Genomic DNA, 18,714 nt, shown 5'->3' with positions numbered 1-18,714 from the left:
TGAAGCCAGTGGGCATAGAAGCCTTTGGTCCCGCCCATCTAGGTCAGCCTCCCAGAACTAAGAGCAAGGTGGAGAACAACAGAGAGTGGATGTGGAAAGGCAAACAGACAATCTAGCACAACCAATGTGGATGCTGCTCTCTAGGGGCACTGAATCTGTTAGGGGAGGCAATATCTTCGCAGGGAATTAAACTATGAGTAAGCACTTTTAAACAGGGAAAAGGTTACACTGGAAAGAGAGAATAGGGGAGGGCTTCCTTGAGCTAGACCTAGAAGGATGAGCAGAATATTAGCTGGCAGAAAGAGGGAAAGGACATCATGGCCAAAATGAAGAAATGCAAATCCCTCCCGAGAAGTTCGGTTCAATTCACTTTCACTTATAAAAAGGTGGCTAATGGTCATGGTTAGAAGCACTGATTTCAGCATGAAAGGAACCTGGGATTGAATACTAACTCCACGGTGTACATGCTGTGTGACCTTCAGCTAGTTGCTTACCATTTCTGACTCTTAGTGTCTTGGACTTTGGGAAACCAAAGAGATAGTACATATATTTTTGCCATTGTACCTCATAACATCTGGCAGGCTTTGCAGGCACCAGAAAGTGACCAGACTTACTCCTGCCAATCATAGACACATTGCGACCCCCCCAAAGTCAAATTGCCATTCAGTCCACGGGGCCAGCCTACCAAGACCAAGTGTCTTTGGTCTCTTTAGCATTCCTGGCTCCTTCCTTCTCTAACCCTCCTTTGCCAGGGTCTTGACACCACCCTGCCCATGCCCCCACTGCCCCCATGTGTGGGTTCTTCCCTTTTGGATTCTCACCCTCTTTAAGGAACATCACTCAGGAAGATACATATGCCCTTTCCTACTAAAAATAGGTTGCATCTCATAACATAACTACAAAATTATTTAAAACACAAAATAAAACAAAATTCTCCCTTTGAAGGAAAGCATGGATAGAACAAGAGGACAAGAGGGATAAAAATGAGAATCCTTTGTCTATCCTGTCCCACATCTAAAACACAGTGTCCAGCACATGGTAGGTGCTTAACAGACAGTAGTGAAGTACTCGAAGGTAAATATTCTGCAGTTGGGCAATCCAAACCGAAATCCCAGACACACCATTGGCTCTCATCCACCGAGAGCAACTTACATCACGAGTGTCAGTTTCTTCATCTATAAAATGGGAAACCTAATAGTGCCTACTTCACAGGAATATTGTGAGGTTTCAAATCAACAGTCAATCTGAAATTCTTAGCGCCTAAGCCATCACCAATAATAATACTTCTGATTATTATGGACGCTACTTCTACCTGTCAAACACTGTGCTGTCCCTCACGGAGACCCCCGTTGGAGAACCCACTGAGAAAACAGACCCGTTGATAAGTGCAGTTTCTGAAACACTGTGATTCGTGGAAGGAGAAAAACAGCAGGAGAACTCAGAGGGAAAGTCCTTAGAAAAACCCTTAACCTCATCAGGTGATACCTGACGTCAGAATCCCAGAGGTAGTGATCTAGGACTTTGCCCAGGCATGCTCTGGGGCACAGTGGAATGAGGGGGAGGGAACTCTTGCAAGGACTGGGGCAAGAACGATCTGGAAATGACTCAGAGACACTTTAAAGTGAAAGAATGGAAAATGTCCCTGTCAGCACTTCTCTGACCCCATTCACCTTCACCAGAGCACCAGCCTGTCATGTGTAAGCTGGGGCCGGGTTCTATCAGTCACACACACACACACACACACACACACACCACCCCTTGCCCTTCCAGGTGATATCTCCTCCTTCTCTTCCTCTGCCCCTGAAGGTCACTTGGACCACATTCTATCAGTACAGAGAGGCCAAAGATGAAGTAGGCACTCACACAGGTCAGAGAAATGGCCAGGATAAGAAAGCATTTCCCATACAGCCTTGCAATACTTGTATCCATCACCAGGCCACTCTACCTTGGGTGCCCCATACATTGACTTTTTGTATGGTAAGTCCTGTACTTATCCTGTGAGGAGCTCCATTCCATCGCCCTGCATTTTTGTGTGTGCTGAAAGTGTTAATTTGTGACATTAAATGTGACTTCAATGAGGACAGAGATTTTGGGGTGTTCTGCCCGTTGTTGTATCCCTCCTTTGTAGAAAGGTGTCTGGCACATAGTAGATGCTCAGTTAACGTTTGCTGGGGGGAAGAAATAAATGAAATGTAAACACTTTCACTTGTCCACCATCTTTGTAACCCTGTTTTGGCATGTCTTCATAAAAAAATAATAAATACTGGAAGCCTCAGGAAAGGGAGGCAGCTTAGGGTCCCCACTACTCTCAAAAGCCTGGGGCACCTGGGTGGCTCAGTCCGTTAAGCATCTGCCTTCGGCTTGGGTCATGATCCCGGGATCCTGGAATCGAGTCCCCTATCCGGCTCCCTGCTCTGCGGGGAGCCTGCTTCTACCTCTCCTCCCCACTTGTGCTCTCTCTCACTATCTGTCTCTCTCTCTCAAATAAATAAGTAAAATCTAAAAAAAAAAAAAAAAAGAATTTAAAAACAACAACCAAAAAAAAGCCTGGTAGTGGGACTCCCCTGGACATTGCTTAATTATCAGCTAACAGGTGCTCAGCCTAGGGCAGTTCTATTTTGCCCCCCTCCCTTTCCCAGCCTCCCCAACCCCCAGGGGTTAAGGGGTGGCTACTGGCATTTAGTGTCAGGGGGTCAGGGGAGGTTAGATGTCCTGAAGTACCAGGAAAGCCCCAACCAAAAAAAAAAAAAGCCATCGGCAGCCGGGCAGAGAAAGATGACCCGGTTTGCCAACTCCTAAGGGACCTGACTGTGTCTCCCAACTCTACACAGGGTCTGACACAGACTGGGGGGGGGGGTCTAATAAACCTCAGCCAAAGAGAGGGGAGGGAACAAGGTAGGAAGGAGGGCAAGGGGGTGAGGGGTGGTAAAAAGAAGAAAGGGTTGGTGGGAACGGAAAGGCCTCCCTGGGCTTGAGAGAAACCCAGTCCCTTGCATCTTCGGATGCTCCCAGATTATTTCAGAAAGAGGCTGTGCCAAATTGGGACGCACTAAAAGCCGTCTGCTGAAAAGACAGATCTCTGAGTGCAGCCAGGAAAATCCCAGGATGGCTCCCAGGCCAGGAGCCAGGGCCTGGCTGGCCCTCGCTGCCCCCGAGAGGAAGTTCAGCAAGTTCGGGTCCCAGCGCCCTCTGCGGAGGGAAGGTGGTGCGGGGCGGCGGGGATCGGCGCCCGGGGTTCGCAGGCGCGCTGGCCAGCCGCCCACGTGGGAAGGCCGGCTGCATTTCCGCCCGGGGCCGCGCTCGCTCCCACCTCCCGGCCGCGGCCCCCGCGCCGCCTCCGCGCGCCCGCTAGGTGGCGCCTGCGCTCTAGTGGGCGCCTCTCCGGCGCTGGCGAAAGCCACGGCGGAGCCCGGCGGCCGAGCGAACCTGAGCCCCAGGATTCCGGGGATTGGAGGGCAGCGGCGGCAGCCAAGGTAGGATTCCTGAGCCTCGGGCGTTTCCCTCAAGCCTCTGCGGTCGGGGTGGGCAGCGCGGCGGCCGCTGAGCCCCGCGCGCGGTCCACGCGCAGATCCGGAGAAGTCGGAGCGGCCACACGTGTTGTTGCCTAAGGGGACCCGGAGCCCTGCAGTCTCCAAGCTGGGCCTAGGGGCAGAGCAGAACCAGCAGGTCGCTGGCACGCAGCCGTCCTCCACTAGCCTGTGCCTCCGGAAAGCGTGCCCGAATTCCCCGAACGACAAGTCCGAAAAGGAGAAAAGAGTTACTGGTACCCAGAGCGACTACCCCTTTGCAGCCGAGTGCCGATAAGATCCAGAGAAGCATTCTCAAACTTGGCTGCACGTTGGGATCTCTTGGGGAGATACCCCACCCCACCCCACCCCCAGACTCAAATATAAGTGGTCTGGGTTGGGACCTGGGCATTTGGATATTTAAAAGCTTCCCAGGAGATTGCAATTAGCAGCTAAGTTTGAGGACCCTTGGTGTAAGGTTGGAGATGTAAGCCCCGAATGCTGATTCTTCTTCTCTCACCTCCCCCCACCCCCGCCTGTCCTCCTCCTCCTTCCTGCTTTTGAAGCAGGAAATATCTCTGCCTTTGAGCTGTCAAACCCAAGATAACAAGCCAACACCTCCCCTCCAATAGGGCTGGTTCTGAAAGCGTTAAACTCAGAAGTGGGCAGGGAACAGAAAGACACTGATGTGGAATGTGAGAGAAGACTCTGGAGCTGCCCTCATCGTTTTGGTAAATGTAGCTGAAGAAGCAGAGTAAGCGCCCCTGTAAGTAATAAAAATGATCCCATGTATTTACATAACAAGCAAAGTGGTTACCAGCATGGGCTTGGAGTCCCCGGAGCTAGTTCAAGAATTCATGGAACCACGTGTGGCCTCAGTTTCCCCATCTGCAAAATGGGTTTGAGGGTATAAACCTCTCAGAGTTGTTGTGGGAATTATTAACAATTAAAGGTCATGTTGCCTGAGTGTCTACCTGTGCTAAGTGCTTTCTGTGCATTGTCAATTTTGACTCTTCAATCATGGCCCACAAGATAGTCCTATAATTACCCCACATGGGTAGAAGAAGCCAGGCCTCAGGTCAAGGAACATGGTCAGGGTTATATAATTAACAAGAAGCAGATTCTGGGCAATCTGACTCTAGGGCCCATGTGCAGAAGTAATCTGCTGTTTCCCTCATTGAGGGAATGTAGAGAAAACACTTAGCACAAGGCAGCTCGTGATGCATTTTCCATTAACAACGGCTGTCATTGCTGCCAACACAGCTCTTTCACCAAACTGACTCATTCGTTCATTCACGATCTAGTCGTTATTAAGAGCCTACTATGTGCCAGGCGGTTTCCCAGATGCTAGACATAAAACGGTGAGTAAGGCAGAGGTAAACTGGCTCTCAGTGAATTCACACTCCGGTGAATGAGAGAAATGAGAATAAGTAGAGTGGATCCTCACTTTTTGCAGATTCTGTGGTCGCAAATTCTCCAACTCGCTAGAATGCATGTGTAACCCTAAAATCGATATCCACAGCGCTTGTGTGGTCATGCGTGGACATGGGCAGAGTGGCCGAAAATTGGAGCTGCCCAACATGCACGTTTCCAGCTGAGGTCAACACAAGGCAACACTCTGCCTTCTGGTGTTAGCTCTCATACAGTAAACAAGTGTCCTTTTTGTGGTCTATTTCATGCCATGTTTGCTGCATTTTTGTGCGCTTTTTTTTGTTGGTGATTTCTGTTTAAGATCGCCCCCAAGCATCATGTTCAAGTGCTGTCTAGTGCTCCTAAGCATAAGAAGGTTGTGATGTGCCTTACAGAGAAAATATGTATTTGATAAGCTGTGTTCAGGCATGAGTTGTAATGGTTTTGGCTGTGAGTTCAATATGACTGAATCAACAATGTATATTAAGTTAGGGGTCTTTAAACAGAAACACACGTAATACAGGGTTAGCTGTTGATCTGTTGATGAAAATATGACCAGAGGCTCCCAGAAACCTAACTTTAGGTTTTTCCCCTAGGAGCAATGGTTCAGTATTTGCTAACTCCATATTCATGGCAACTTTATAGAACATAGCTGCTGTGAATAGTGAGACTTGACTGCAGTTAGACTTCACCGCACATGCAATGAAAGAATCAAGGTGGAGAGGCATAAGGAAGGGGCCTGCCTTAGATTGGGTGTCAGAAAGGTTAGAAGCGGCCAGGCACGGCGTGGGTGGGAGGAGGAAGAAGTGTTTCAGGCACAAAAAGTAGCATGTGCAAATGCCCGGAGGTCACCAAGGGCTTGGTAAGGTCAGGAAACTCAAGGAGAGCCAGTGTGCAGGGAGTGTGGTGGGCAAAAAGAGCAGAAGTGCAATAATAATAATAATATGCTGGAGACAGAGGCTGGAGCCAGGTGGCACTGTGTGTTTTGTGGGCAGGTCTCATTTCATCCAATTAGCACAGTAATCCTGGCAGGCTGGTCAGGATGGTTTCCCCCTCTCACAGATGATGAAATCGATGCCCTATGTGGTTAAATACCTTATCCAAAGTTACACAGCTGGTAAGCAGCAAAACCAACCTCTAGTACCTCCCTCTTAATCTAATGCTGAACAGACATTTGAGTATTGATCAGAGATCTTAGGACCTAGTCCTGGGCTGGAGATTTGGTTTGGCCTGTGGAGGAATCAGTAACTAAGTGGGTGCAGAAGCCATCAAGCATGGATGAAACTACTTGGGACAGTGCGCAGAGTGTGGAGGAGAAAAGTCCTCATGCCCTTTAAAAATAAAAATATTCCTGGGGCGTCTGGGTGGCTGAGTCGTTAAGTGTCTGCCTTCGGCTCAGGTCATGATCCCAGGGTCCTGGGATCGAGCCCCACATCGGGCTCCCTGCTCAGCAGGAAGCCTGCTTCTCCCTCTCCCACTCCCCCTGCTTGTGTTCCATCTCTCACTGTCTCTCTCTGCCAAATAAATAAATAAAATCTTTAAAAAAAAATTAAAATATTCCTGCTATAAAACCATGAATGCCTCAGTGACAGAGTCCCAGTTGCCTGCAGGGGCAGAAGGAGTAGTGAGGGTGGGCACAAAGATGTAGAAAAAGGAAATGTGAAGGTCTGATCTAAACTACCCCCAAAATACTAGGTCTGGCATTGGGTCTCCAATCTCCTATCCACGGGGCAGCCAGGTCTCAATCTGCCTCTTGTCGCTACAGGACAATGATCTTAAGCAGGGGTCAGCAAACCTTTTTCTGCAAAGGGCCAGATAGGAAATATTTTGAGCTTTGTGGGCCATATGGTTTCAGTTGGCATCTTCTCGCTTCTGTGGTTGTAGAGGAAAAGCAGCCTTAGAAGGTATGGAAATGAGTGTGTTCCAATAAAACTTTATTTATGGACACTGAAATTTGGATTTCATGTGACTTTAATGTGTCACAAAATGTTATTCTTCTTTTGATTTTTTTAAAGCCATTTAAAAATGTGGGGCGCTGGTTAGGTGTCTGCTTTACAGCTCAGGTCACCTGGGGTCCTGGGATCGAGCCCTGCATCGGGCTCCTTGCTCAGTGGGGAGTCTGCTTCTCCCTCTCCCTCTGCCACTCCCCCTGCTTGTACACTTTCTCGCTTTCTCAAATCAATAAATAAAATCTTTTTAAAAAAAATTTAAAAAGATAAAAACCATTCTTAGCTCATAGTTGCACAAAAACAGGCAGTGGGTCGGTGGGCTGTGGCCCATGGGCTATAGTTTGCCAACTCTTTATCTGGAATCCTGAGACCTAAGGGTCGTAAGAATACTAAATGTCCATCTAGCTAAATCTTTACCTGACCCATGAATCTCCGTCGACTGTTCTCAGCTATTTGAGCTCCCCCAATAAAATGGAACTCATTCCATTGCCAGAAGTTTGAACTATACCATAGTTGGGGTTTCCCCAAACCCAGATCATGAGACAAGGATTTGGGTGTCAGACTTTACTGGTGAAGTGATCCCAGAGAGCCGAGGTGAGAGTGAGGTAGACCCTGGGAAGGGAGGAAAACCAAAGAAGGACGTGTTGGTAAGTGAGTTAGCACCAGGGCAATGGCTCAGTCTTACTGGGGAACCCTTGGAGAGATTGTGTGTACGGTGAAGAGGCAAGGAAGCTGGGGTATTTCCCTCCCTCCTCAAGGCCTCCCCACTTCTGCACTCTCTCTGAGGTCCACATCACCCCAGCCAGAAAATGCCTTCGGGTGAGAAGAGGTGGCGGGTGCAACTGGAAGTGGTCCACAGGCGGCCTCCGGGGGGCGCTGACGAGCATGGGTGCCCTACAAAGTGTTTCTGATTTGGGTGGGTTTTTTTTAAGATTTTATTTATTTATTTGAGAGAGAATGAGAGAGGGAGAGAGCATGAGAGGGGGGAGGGTCAGAGGGAGAAGCAGACTCCCCGCTGAGCAGAGAGCCCAATGTGGGACTCGATCCCGGGACTCCAGGATCATGACCTGAGCCAAAGGCAGTCGCCCAACCAACTGAGCCACCCAAGCACCCTCTGATTTGAGTTTTTTAAGTGTGTGCTGCATACCCCTGAGGGCCTTGTGAGATGATTTGGTGTGGAATGGAGTCACGGAGCTAAAGGACATGAAGTCTCAGACTAGGATAGGTATTCCCTTTGTAAACTGCTTCTTTGATCCTGTCCTGCTGCTCTCTCTCCCCAGTCTAGGAGCTCCAGGCGCCCTGGCCTTGTACTTCCTGGAACTTGCCAGACTCTCTTCTGACTATAGTCAACAAAAGAGGTCTTAGTAAATTACCAGGCTAGCTTGTCTCCCTGTTTTTATGGAAAAGACAGCAGTCCTCCAGTTCAGGGCATTGAACGGGCAAGAGTGGTCAGCTAAAATTTAAGAACATTGTTGTGTTTATTTTTACAGTTTCCACCTATACATGGCAAGTGTTTCTGGCTCCACATTCACAGTAGTAATATAAAGTGTTTTCTTTGAAATACATTAACGGGGCGCCTGGGTGGCTCAGTTGGTTAAGCATCTCAGGTCATGATCCTGGGGTCCTGGGATGGAGCCCAGAGCCCAACATGGGGCTCCCTGCTCAGCCGGGAGCCTGCTTCTCCCTTTCCCTCTGCCCCTCCCCCCACTCGTGCCCTCTTTCTCTCTCAAATAAATAAAAAAATCTTTAAAAAATAGTAAAATAGGGCGCCTGGGTGGCTCAGTTGGTTAAGCGACTGCCTTCAGCTCAGGTCATGATCCTGGAGTCCCGGGATCGAGTCCCGCATCAGGCTCCCTGCTCTGCAGGGGGTCTGCTTCTCCCTCTGCCCTCTTCCCTCTCGTGCTCTCTGTCTCTCATTCTCTCTCTCTCAAATAAATAAATAAAATCTTAAAAAATAATAATAATAAAATAAAATACATTTACATAATGTGTCTACTTAGAGAAAAATATGATAAAAATGATAGTTGCCACTTACTGAGCACTTAGTACGTGCTTGACGTTATTCAAAGCCCCTGCCAGGCATAATTTAATTACTCCTCACCACAGTTGCATGGGTTAAGTCCTACTTGACGTAGGTACTATTATTAGCTGAGAAAACAAGCATAGGGAAGTTAAGTAACTTGCCCAAAGTTATATAGCCAGTAAGTGACAGAACTGGAAAGTAAACCCAGATTGTCCTGCTCCACAGTTTACGTTCTTTCTTTTTTAAAAAAAAAGATTTTATTTATTTGAGAGAGCGAGAGAGCCCTTGAAGATGAGCTGGGGGGAGGGGCAGAGGGAGAGGGAGAAGCAGGCCTCCTGCTGAGCAGGGAGCCCCAAGGATGCAGGACTGGATCCCAGGACTCTGGGATCACAACCTGAGCCATAAAGCAGATGCTTCACCGACTGAGCCACCCAGGCCGCCCACAGTTTTGTGTTCTTAATGGCAGGATGACACTGCTTCTCACAAACTTGACAAAAGAAAAAAGAAAAAAAGAGTGAAGATATTATTTGGCTTACTGATGGTGGAGGAAGCCTGCCATAAGAGGTTCCTCTTTCTCATCCAGCTGAAATCTGTCTCCCTGAATCTGCCACCCCTTGGTTGTCATACTTTCTTCTGGAGCCTCAGGGAACAAATCTGTCCCCTTTTCATCCCTACAGTCCTTCAGATATTTGATGACAGGGAACCTGGCTGGCCCTCCCAGATCTTCCCTGTTCTAGATTAAACATTGCCAGTTCCTTCTGCTTCTACTCTATCGTGTGTTCTCGGCATCTTCCCCCAAGCAAACGGCCCCTTTCTTCCTTATTCCTGTGTATCCCATAGAACTTATGATGTTGTTTTTGTTGCTGTACCTTTTTTTTTTTTTAGGGCCCTTGCAGCTCATTCTGGGCTCAGGGTGGATGGCTGTGGTTGGGGTGATTGATGAGGCAAAGAGCAGCTAGATAATGATGTCCAGAGGGAGATTGTCACTCAGAGAAAGCCCCCCAGGGCCAGCATCACTGGGGGGGGGGGGAGACGAGGCGGCTGGACGCTGGTCATGCTCATTTTTTGCAGGCCTGAGATGGGGCTTCCTTGGTGCACATGGAGCTAATCAGGCTGAAAGGGACAGACTAACCAAATTCACAGGAGCCTGGTAGGGAAGCCAGACCACAAGTATATTAAATCACAATGGGACAGGCACTGAGGCAGCCTGAAAAGTTTATGTCAGCCTGTCAGCACATTCTTTCATCGGTAGGGAAGCCCGCATGGGAAGCCAAATTCTAGTTAGGAGGTTGGTATTCACAGGACCAAGAAGAGGTAAGCAGGATGAATGATTTTAATAGCCAGGATAGCCTGAGATACTTGTATTCTCTGGAGGATACAAAGGTCCATGGCGGCAGCTCTGCCGCCTTAGTCCTCATCCCTGTGCTCGTGGTAGACGTGACTAAAATCAGTGACCAAATCTTTGCCTTCCTACCGCTCCCTGGACCAACCTTAAGATCCTTATCAGGAAGGCGCCTGGGTGGCTCAGTCGGTTAAGCGTCTGCCTTCAGCTCAGGTCAGATCCCAGGGTTCTGGGATCGAGTCCTGTATCAGGCTCCCTGCTTCTCCCTCTGCCCTTCCCCCCCTGCTCGTGATCTCTCTCCCTCTCTCTCTCAAATAAATAAATAAAATATTTTTAAAAATGATCCTTATCAAGTGGGTATTCCAGGAGGCCCTGGCCAGCCATCTGAGCTGCCTGTAATGCTCAAGAGTTTCCAGAAATCCCACTGCTCTGGGCAATGGGAGATAAGATAGACTCTCAGAGACTTCTCTTTTGTATCATTTTTGCTGAGCTCCTCACCCTTCACCATCTCCGTCTACCTAATATTCCTTCGGCTTATGTTAATACAATTGGCCTTTTTTTTTTTTTTTCCTTCTCATTGTCAAGTCTTGATTTGATTTCCAGGCCTTGCTCTTCCTGCTTTGTCCAGAGGCACATCCTGTCCTGTCTTAAGAACTTCGGCAGATCAGTAATTACAGATACTGTGTGTGGATTCCGCTGATGATAGTCTCCCTACATTTGGGGGTGACTTGCTGTATACCTACTGTGTGTAGATTCCGCTGATAATACTCTCCCTACATTTGGGGGTGACTTGCTGTATACCTTCCAGTAATAACTTCTTGCAACTGAGAAGCAGTCTTCTGGGTTGCTGAGCTCTGTTCTAGAACTGGCAGGATCACAGTGTTACACCATTAGTACTGTTATCATTCGTTGGTGCCTGCGACTAGACGGGTCCTAAAGAGGCAGCTAGGGCACCAAAGCCAAGAGATCATTGAGTTTGCTGTTACGAGCATTGATTATGCTTCTCTTAGTGTTGGGAGACGTATTATTTTAGAGCAAGCTGACTTTTTGCCAGCTTTGAGAAATGTGTGTTTTGGGACGCCTGGGTGGCTCAGTCTGTTAAACGTCTGCCTCTGGCTCGGGTCGTGGTCGGTCCCGTGGTCCTGGGATAGAGTCCGGCATCAGGCTCCCTGCTCGGCGAGGAACCTGCTTCTCCCTCTCCCTCTGCCTGCCACTCCCTCTGCTTGCGCTCTCTCACTTGCACTCTCTCTCTCTCTCTTTGACAAATAAATAAATAAAATCTTTTAAAAAACAAAAAAGAAATGTACGTTTTGTCCAGGGCCTGTCGTCCCACCTGTCTGAAGAAACTTGACTTCCCTAAAAGGGAGACAAAATGCATACGGAGAATCCGTGGCACCTGGGGGCCACTGCGGGAAGCCTTCTTGAGATCCTCCAGAGGAAAAGCGGGCCCCGTCCTCAGGGGCTGCTGGACTGCCCAGTCTGAGAGGGGAGATCCAGTTCTCATACCAGGAAGGCTGCCAGTCTGATGAGAGAGGCGCCATCCCTAGCCTCGGGGAGTCTGATGGAGGAGAGGCATACAGTATCCTTGGTGTGAACTATTTCCCCACCCCTGAAGATATCACTATATCTGCGGCTTCTCTTAAGTCAGTCAACAGGCAGGGAGGGGGGCCTGCTTCATTCACAACTCTAATACACTTGTGCAAAGGCACAAACGGGGCCACAGCTTCTGAGGGTCAGGCTGGGGATTTTTTTTTTAGATTTTTATTTATTTATTTGAGAGAGGGAGCACAGGAGGGGAGGAGAGGGAGAAGCGGGCTCCATCCCAGGACTCTGGGATCATGACCTGAGCCAAAAGCAGGTGCTTAACCAACTGAGCCACCCAGGCGCCCCAATTTTTTAATAGACTTTTTTAGACCAGTTTAGATTTACAGAAAAATCGAGATGATAGTCCAGAGAGTTCCCATATGCCCCACACCCAGTTTCTGCTATTATTAAAATGAACAAATGTGCAATGGTACATTTGTTACAATCAACGAACCAATATTAATACATTCTTAGTAATCAAAATCCATGGTTTATTCAGATTTTCTTAGTGTTTACCTCCTGTCCTTTCTCGATTCCAAGACCTCCGCCAGTATCCGGTATCACATTTCGTTGTCACATCATCTTAGGTTCCTGCTGGTTCCTTGTCTTGAATGACCTTCCCACTTTTTTTTTTTTTATTTTTTTTTTATTTTTTTTAAAGATTTTATTTATTTATTTGAGACAGAGAGAATGAGAGAGACAGAGAGCACATGAGAGGGGGGAGGGTCAGAGGGAGAAGCAGACCCCCCCGCCGAGCAGGGAGCCTGATGCGGGACTCGATCCCGGGACTCCAGGATCATGACCTGAGCCGAAGGCAGTCGCTTAACCAACTGAGCCACCCAGGCACCCTCCTTCCCACTTTGGAGGAGTACTGGTCAGGTACGTTGTAGAATACCCCTCTGGTGGAATCTGCCTGGTACTTTTCTCAGGGTGGGACTGGGGCTGTGGGTTTTGGAGAGGAAGGCCACGGAAGTAAAGTGCCATTTTTGTCACATCTTAGCAAGCACCCCTGATGTCAGCACAACCTAGCACTGTTGACCCTGAGCTCGATCACCTGACTAAGGTAGCGTTTGTCAGGGGTCTCCACCGTCACATTACTCTGTTTCCCCCCATCCCATCCCATTCCATACCCTTCTCTTGGAAGGCAGTCATTACCTGCCGCACACGCTTGAGGGACTGGGGAGTCCTGTTGTCCCTTCTTCAGGGCAGTGTATCTACATCCTTTATTTGGAATTCTTCTGCACAGGTGATTTAGCTCTTTTCTCCCATTTATTCATTTCTCTCTCTTTTTTTTTTAATAATAGTGTGGACTCATGGGTTTTATTTTATACTCTGGGTTATAATCCAGTACTGCCTAGTCTTTTTGCTCAAATTATTCCATCTCTGGCCCCTGGGAATGGAATTTGTGGGTTTGTTGGGTTTTTTTTTTTTTGAGATTTTATTTATTTATTTGAGAGAGAAAGAGAGAGCTCGAGTAGGGGCAGAGGGAGAGGGAGAAGCAGGCTCCCCAATAAGCAGGGAGCCCTATGCGGGGCTCAATCCCGGGATCCTGGGATCATGACCTGAGGCGAAGGCAGACGCTTAACTGACTGAGCCACCCAGGCGCCTTGGAATTCGTGTTTTTAAACCAGCTCCTGCGGCATTTCTTGTACGTATGAGAATTTGAGACCCACATAGGTCTGAGTTCATGGCCCCCGCTCCACCACTTACTGGCCCTGGGAGTGCTCTTGGCAAGGCGTTGAAGCAGTGGGACCTCCGCTTTCTTAGCTGAGGCTGGAGCTAATGCTGTTACCTACCACATGGGATTACTGAGTAAGATGTACATAGTAAGTCCTCTGTACATGCACGTTGTTGTTATTGTTAGTTTGGCATTCACATTCCTTCCGGATCTGTTCCAGGAGGTTACATACCAAGGCCAAAAGTGCCTTACCAATACTTACCTTCCCAGACGACAGGCTTGTGTGGCCCATATTCTGGTACCTCGTCACCTTCTCCCCGGTCATCTCCTCTTCCTGGTGAACCAGCATTGTCTCCCACCTTCTGTCTCTGAGTCACACCACACTCCAGACAAACAGACAACCCATCTAAAGTGCCCTCTGCCAGGTCACACAGACACACATCCTCATTCCTCCCAGACCCCCTGAAACACCACTTCCCTCTGTGACACCACCTGACAGCCAGGCAAGAAGTCCCCTCTTTTCCTGTCACCTACCAGAGGGCCCGCTCTGCCCACTCTTGCCTCACAACCCTTATCACTTTAGACCCTGCATTGGAGCAGGGGGACTGTCTTCCCTGAATAGTGCTCATCCCCGTTCATCTTTCTATCCCACCTGCGCACGAGGGGCTCCCCATGCCAGCTGGTGGTCTTGTTTGCACCTCTCTAAGTTTTGACAAGACAAAAGGAGTAGGGGGAAGGACATATCCTGGGAGCTGACTGGGCTTAACTGGACAGACAGCCTGTGAGGGCAGAAATTCTCAGAGGTTGAGAGGCTAACCCTGGGTCACGTATATATATATGTGTGTGTGTGTGTGTGTGTGTGTATACACACTCATCATATCATGGCAGGGAAGGGGGGCTAATATATATATATTAATTATGGGAAAATGTACATGACATAACATTGGCCATTTTAACCATTTTAAAATGTACAGTTCGGGACACCTGGGTGGCTCAGGCGGTGAAGCGTCTGCCTTTGGCTCAGGTCATGATCCCAGGGTCCTGGGATCGAGCCCCACGTCGGGCTCCCTGCTCAGCGGGGAGCCTGCTTCTCCCTCTCCCTCTGCCTGTGCTCTCTCTGTCAAATAAATAAAATCTTTTAAAAAAATAAATAAATAAAAATAAAGTGTAAGGTTCAGTGACATTGAGTACATTGACATGGTTGTATAACGAACCATCGCCACCATCCATCTCTAGAACTTTTTCATATTCCTAAACTCATGAAACAATGAGTTTAATTGTTGGCTTAATTTCAATTTCCTCCCCATTCCCTCCTTCCTCAAGCCTCTGACACCCATCTTTCTGCTTTCCATCTCTATGATTTTGACTACTCTAGGTACCCTGTACCCATGGTATAGTGTAATATTTGTTCTTTTGTGACAGGCTTGCTTCGCTTGGTATGATGTCTCTAAGGTTCATCCGTGTTGTAGCAGGTGTCAGAATGTCCTTTTTTTAAGATGGAATAGTATTCTATTGTATGTATATATGGCATCTGGTTTATCCAGTCATCTGTCCATGGACACTTGGGTTGCTCCCCATTGGGAATCATACTGCGATGAGCGTGAGTGTACAGATATCCCTGCTTTCAGTTCTTTTGGGTATATATCCAGGGTGAAATCGCTGGATCGTAAGATAATTCTGTTATTTTATTTGGGGGGAATTGCCATAGCATTTCCATAGTATCTGTACCATTTTACATTCCCACCAGCAATGCACAAAGGTTTCTATTTCTCCACATCCTTGTCAACATTTGTTATTTTCTGGGGTTTTTTTGATAATAGCCGTTCTAATAGGATCTCATTTTGGTTTTCATTTCTGTTTTCCTGATGACTAGTGATGTTGAGCATCTTTTCATGTGCTTGTTGGCCATTTGAATATCTTCTTTTTTTAAGATTTTATTTGTTTATTTGACACAGAGAGAGCGCGCACATGAGTAGGCAGAGCAGCAGGGAGAGGGAGAAGCAGGCTCCCCACTGAGCAGAGAGCCTGCCATGGGACTTGATCCCAGGACCCTGGGATCATGAACTGAGCCAAAGGCAGACACTTAACCGACTGAGCCACCCAGGCACCCCCATTTGTATATCTTCTTTGGAGAAATGTCTGTTAAGTCCTTTGTTCATTTTTGAATCAGGTTGAGTTTTGTGTTTTTGTTTTTTTGCTGTTGAGTTGTAAAAGTTCTTTGTATATTCTGGATATTCATCCCTTATCAGATATATGATTTGCAAGTATTTTCTCCCATCCTGTCTTTTCACTATGTTGATAGTGTCCTTTGACACACAAAAGTTTTTAATTTTAATGAAGTTCAGTTTGTCTATTTTTTCTTTTGTTGTCTGTGCTTTTGGTGTCATCTCTAAGAAATCATTGTCAAATCCAATGTCATGAGGCTTTTACTCTGTGTTTTCTCATAGGAGTTTATAGTTTTAGATTTTTATGTTTAGGTCTTTGATCCATTTTAGGTAATTTTTATATATGGGATAAAGTAAGTATCCAGTTTCATTCTTTTGCATGTGGAGATCCAGTTCTCCCAACACCATTTGTTGAAAAGACTGTCCTTTCCTCGTTGAATATTTTTGGCCCCCTGTTGAAAATCATTCGACCATACACGTGAGGGTTGATTTCTAGGCTCTTTATTCTATTCTGTTGGTCTAAATGTCTGCTTGTATACCAGGAGCACACTGTTTTGATTACTTTACCTTTGTTGTAAGCTTTGAAATCAAAAAGTTTGAATCCTCCTGCTTTGTTCTTATTTTTCAAGATTGTTTTTGGCTATTTGGGGTTTCTTGAGATTCCATATGAATTTCACTGTGGATTTTTCTATTTCTGAAAAAAGCATCATTGCATTTTGATAGAAATTGCATTGAATCTATAGATCGCTTTGAGTAGTATTGACATCTTAATGTTAAGCTTCCCTATCTATGAACATGGGATGTCATTCTATTTATTTGTATCTTCTTTCATTTCTTCGAGCAACATTTTGCAGTTTTCTGTGTACAAGTCTTTCGCCTCCTTGGTTATATTTATTCCCAAGTATTCTTCTTTGATGCTTGTTTCCATTTTTTGAGGGTCTTGATATATTGAAAAACAAAAAAATACAAACAAGATATCAGAATGGTGGTCAACTTAAACTGTATGGTCCTCTCAGTGTTTCTCAAGGGCAACATATGTAGACCGTGATAAAATTATATAGTGTCAAAGGCCTAATTTTGAGTTCCTTCATCAATGTGACATGCCCTGTCCACTCACCCCCACGATGATGGGAGGAAAGGGGCTGGGCAGTTCCTCTTACTGGGGTAGGAGTGGGAATACAATAATATTCAATAATATTCCTCCAGGTGGGCCCTGCTGAGGGATCCAGCAAATGCCTGAAGTCACTATACGCCTAATCAAAGTATCTGCCCAGCACGTGAGACTGAAAACATTCAGACCCCTTCGAAGCTTCAGGCTAGAAGACCTCCAAGCCCCTCGGTCATGCAGACTTTCTATGTGGAACAGAAACAGTCCCCCAGAAATGCAGATGAAACAGACAACCAGCTTGCCCACCCCCACAGTCTTAACCAACCCCGTGGGGATTTTCTTGGCTATGTTTCTGGCCCACATCAGTTTCAATTTGAGGAGTTGTGTGAGGACAAAAGGTGAGGGAGCACAGAGTGCGAGGGCCAGTCCCTGCTCAGGCATTTCCTCACCCCGTGGAAGTCTTTGAAATAGCAGGCCTCTTTTCTTCTGTCATTCAACTGTCTTAGGGCTTTCTTGACCTCAGAATCTCCTGGTGAGACTCTGTTCTTTCTCAGGCAGTGATTTATTTTGCTTCTTGGTTGTTTTTGGCCTGTGGGGATGCACATGCAACACACACACACACACACACAGCATTCTCTGTCGCTCCACATGTCTGCAGAACTCATAGGCTGCAGGATCTGGAGACAGTCCCTGTCTCCTCTCTCTCCTCTCCCCCTCCTCCTCCCTGCTAAAGCCTGTTGTTGTCTTATCCCCAGCCGGAAGCCCCTCTGTCACAGGGCCAGGTTCCTGGCCACTTGTTCTACTCCAGCTGCTGCTCATGCAGGCTCCAGCCAACTCCTATTTCCATAGCAACTGAAACTCATTTTTCCATCCCTGCAGTTCCACTTTGGAAAGGAAACCCATAATACTCTTTTAAAAGAAAAAAAAAATTGAGCTACATCTGGCATAGTCAACTTGGACTATACAGAATTCCTAGCTCCCCCCAACTCCCTGGTCCCCTAAAGACCCTCCCTCACTTCCCTCCATCAGCCTCCACCCCTCTGACTCCCCAGGGCTCCTGACTCAAAAGCAAGTCCAAGGAGAAGTCTGTGTGGGTCCTTTCTCTCTCTAAATTAATGCAAGATGACTTTGTGCCTTGGCAACCCAAGAAGAGGAGGTTAGAGGCTGTATTCCATTGCATCAGGTGATGCTAACCCACATCACCAGGGATGCCTGTTTATTTGCCCTCCCCTGGGCTGAAGGGGGTCAGAGAGTGGCTGAATATGTCATGTCATCTCTAAAGATGAGAGTCCTACTCTCCGACTCTCAGGCAGCATGTCTCCACGTTGTTCGAGCAAGATTTGGTGCCTGCACTCCTATTGTGGTGGTTTGGCTGGCATGACACATCCAGGAGCCTAAGAGTATGATGTGAAGGGCTCTCTCCCTTCTCCTACCCCCAGAAAGACTTCCCTTATTGATCGAGTCCATTTCTGATGCCTAAAATTCCACCATTGGCTGTGCATGCATTGGGCTCACACTCTGTTTCCTATTAAAAATGTCAAGTGCATGTTTAAGTTGTGGTCAGCTTGGATACTCCCACGCCTAGCACTATACCTTGCCCATACTAAGTGTTCAGTTAACGTTCGTTGGATTGCATTAATGTTTTAGCATACAGTGGTTCAACAGACAACTTTTTAATCTGACATCTGGGCCCGAAGCACTTCTGGAACCGAACTCTGGATTGGCACATTTCAGCAAGAAGGGAATTTTTTTTTTTTTTTTTTTTATTAACCACTTTTCCCGCACCCTACCCTCCACCACCGTCGATATGGATAACTGGGAGTCACATGCAAAGTGCGGGAATCAGTTTCTAGATAGCAGTTTGCTCTTAGGGCTGCTCAGAAAACAATGTGTGCCTGGAAAATAAGGAGTGTCATTAAACACCTCCAAGGGGGAGACACTGTCTAAAT

The 18,714-nt window shown here is 47.3% G+C and overlaps 1 long non-coding RNA gene across 1 annotated transcript; it reads left to right on the top strand.

Annotated features, from left to right (window-relative positions):
• The first annotated feature begins 3,371 nt into the window (after positions 1 to 3,371).
• Positions 3,372 to 18,491, top strand: LOC145717558 (uncharacterized). The gene is made up of 3 exons (XR_014140875.1): positions 3,372 to 3,473; positions 4,139 to 4,272; positions 16,864 to 18,491. It is a non-coding gene; the product is annotated as an uncharacterized LOC145717558 (long non-coding RNA).
• Positions 18,492 to 18,714: the final 223 nt, after the last annotated feature.

Source organism: Leptonychotes weddellii, chromosome 16 (assembly GCF_054177405.1).
Source record: "Leptonychotes weddellii isolate Sample4059 chromosome 16, ASM5417740v2, whole genome shotgun sequence".
NCBI lineage: Eukaryota > Metazoa > Chordata > Mammalia > Carnivora > Phocidae > Leptonychotes > Leptonychotes weddellii.
The sequence above is the reverse complement of the archived record's forward strand: the minus strand, read 5'-3'. Positions and strand labels throughout refer to the sequence as shown.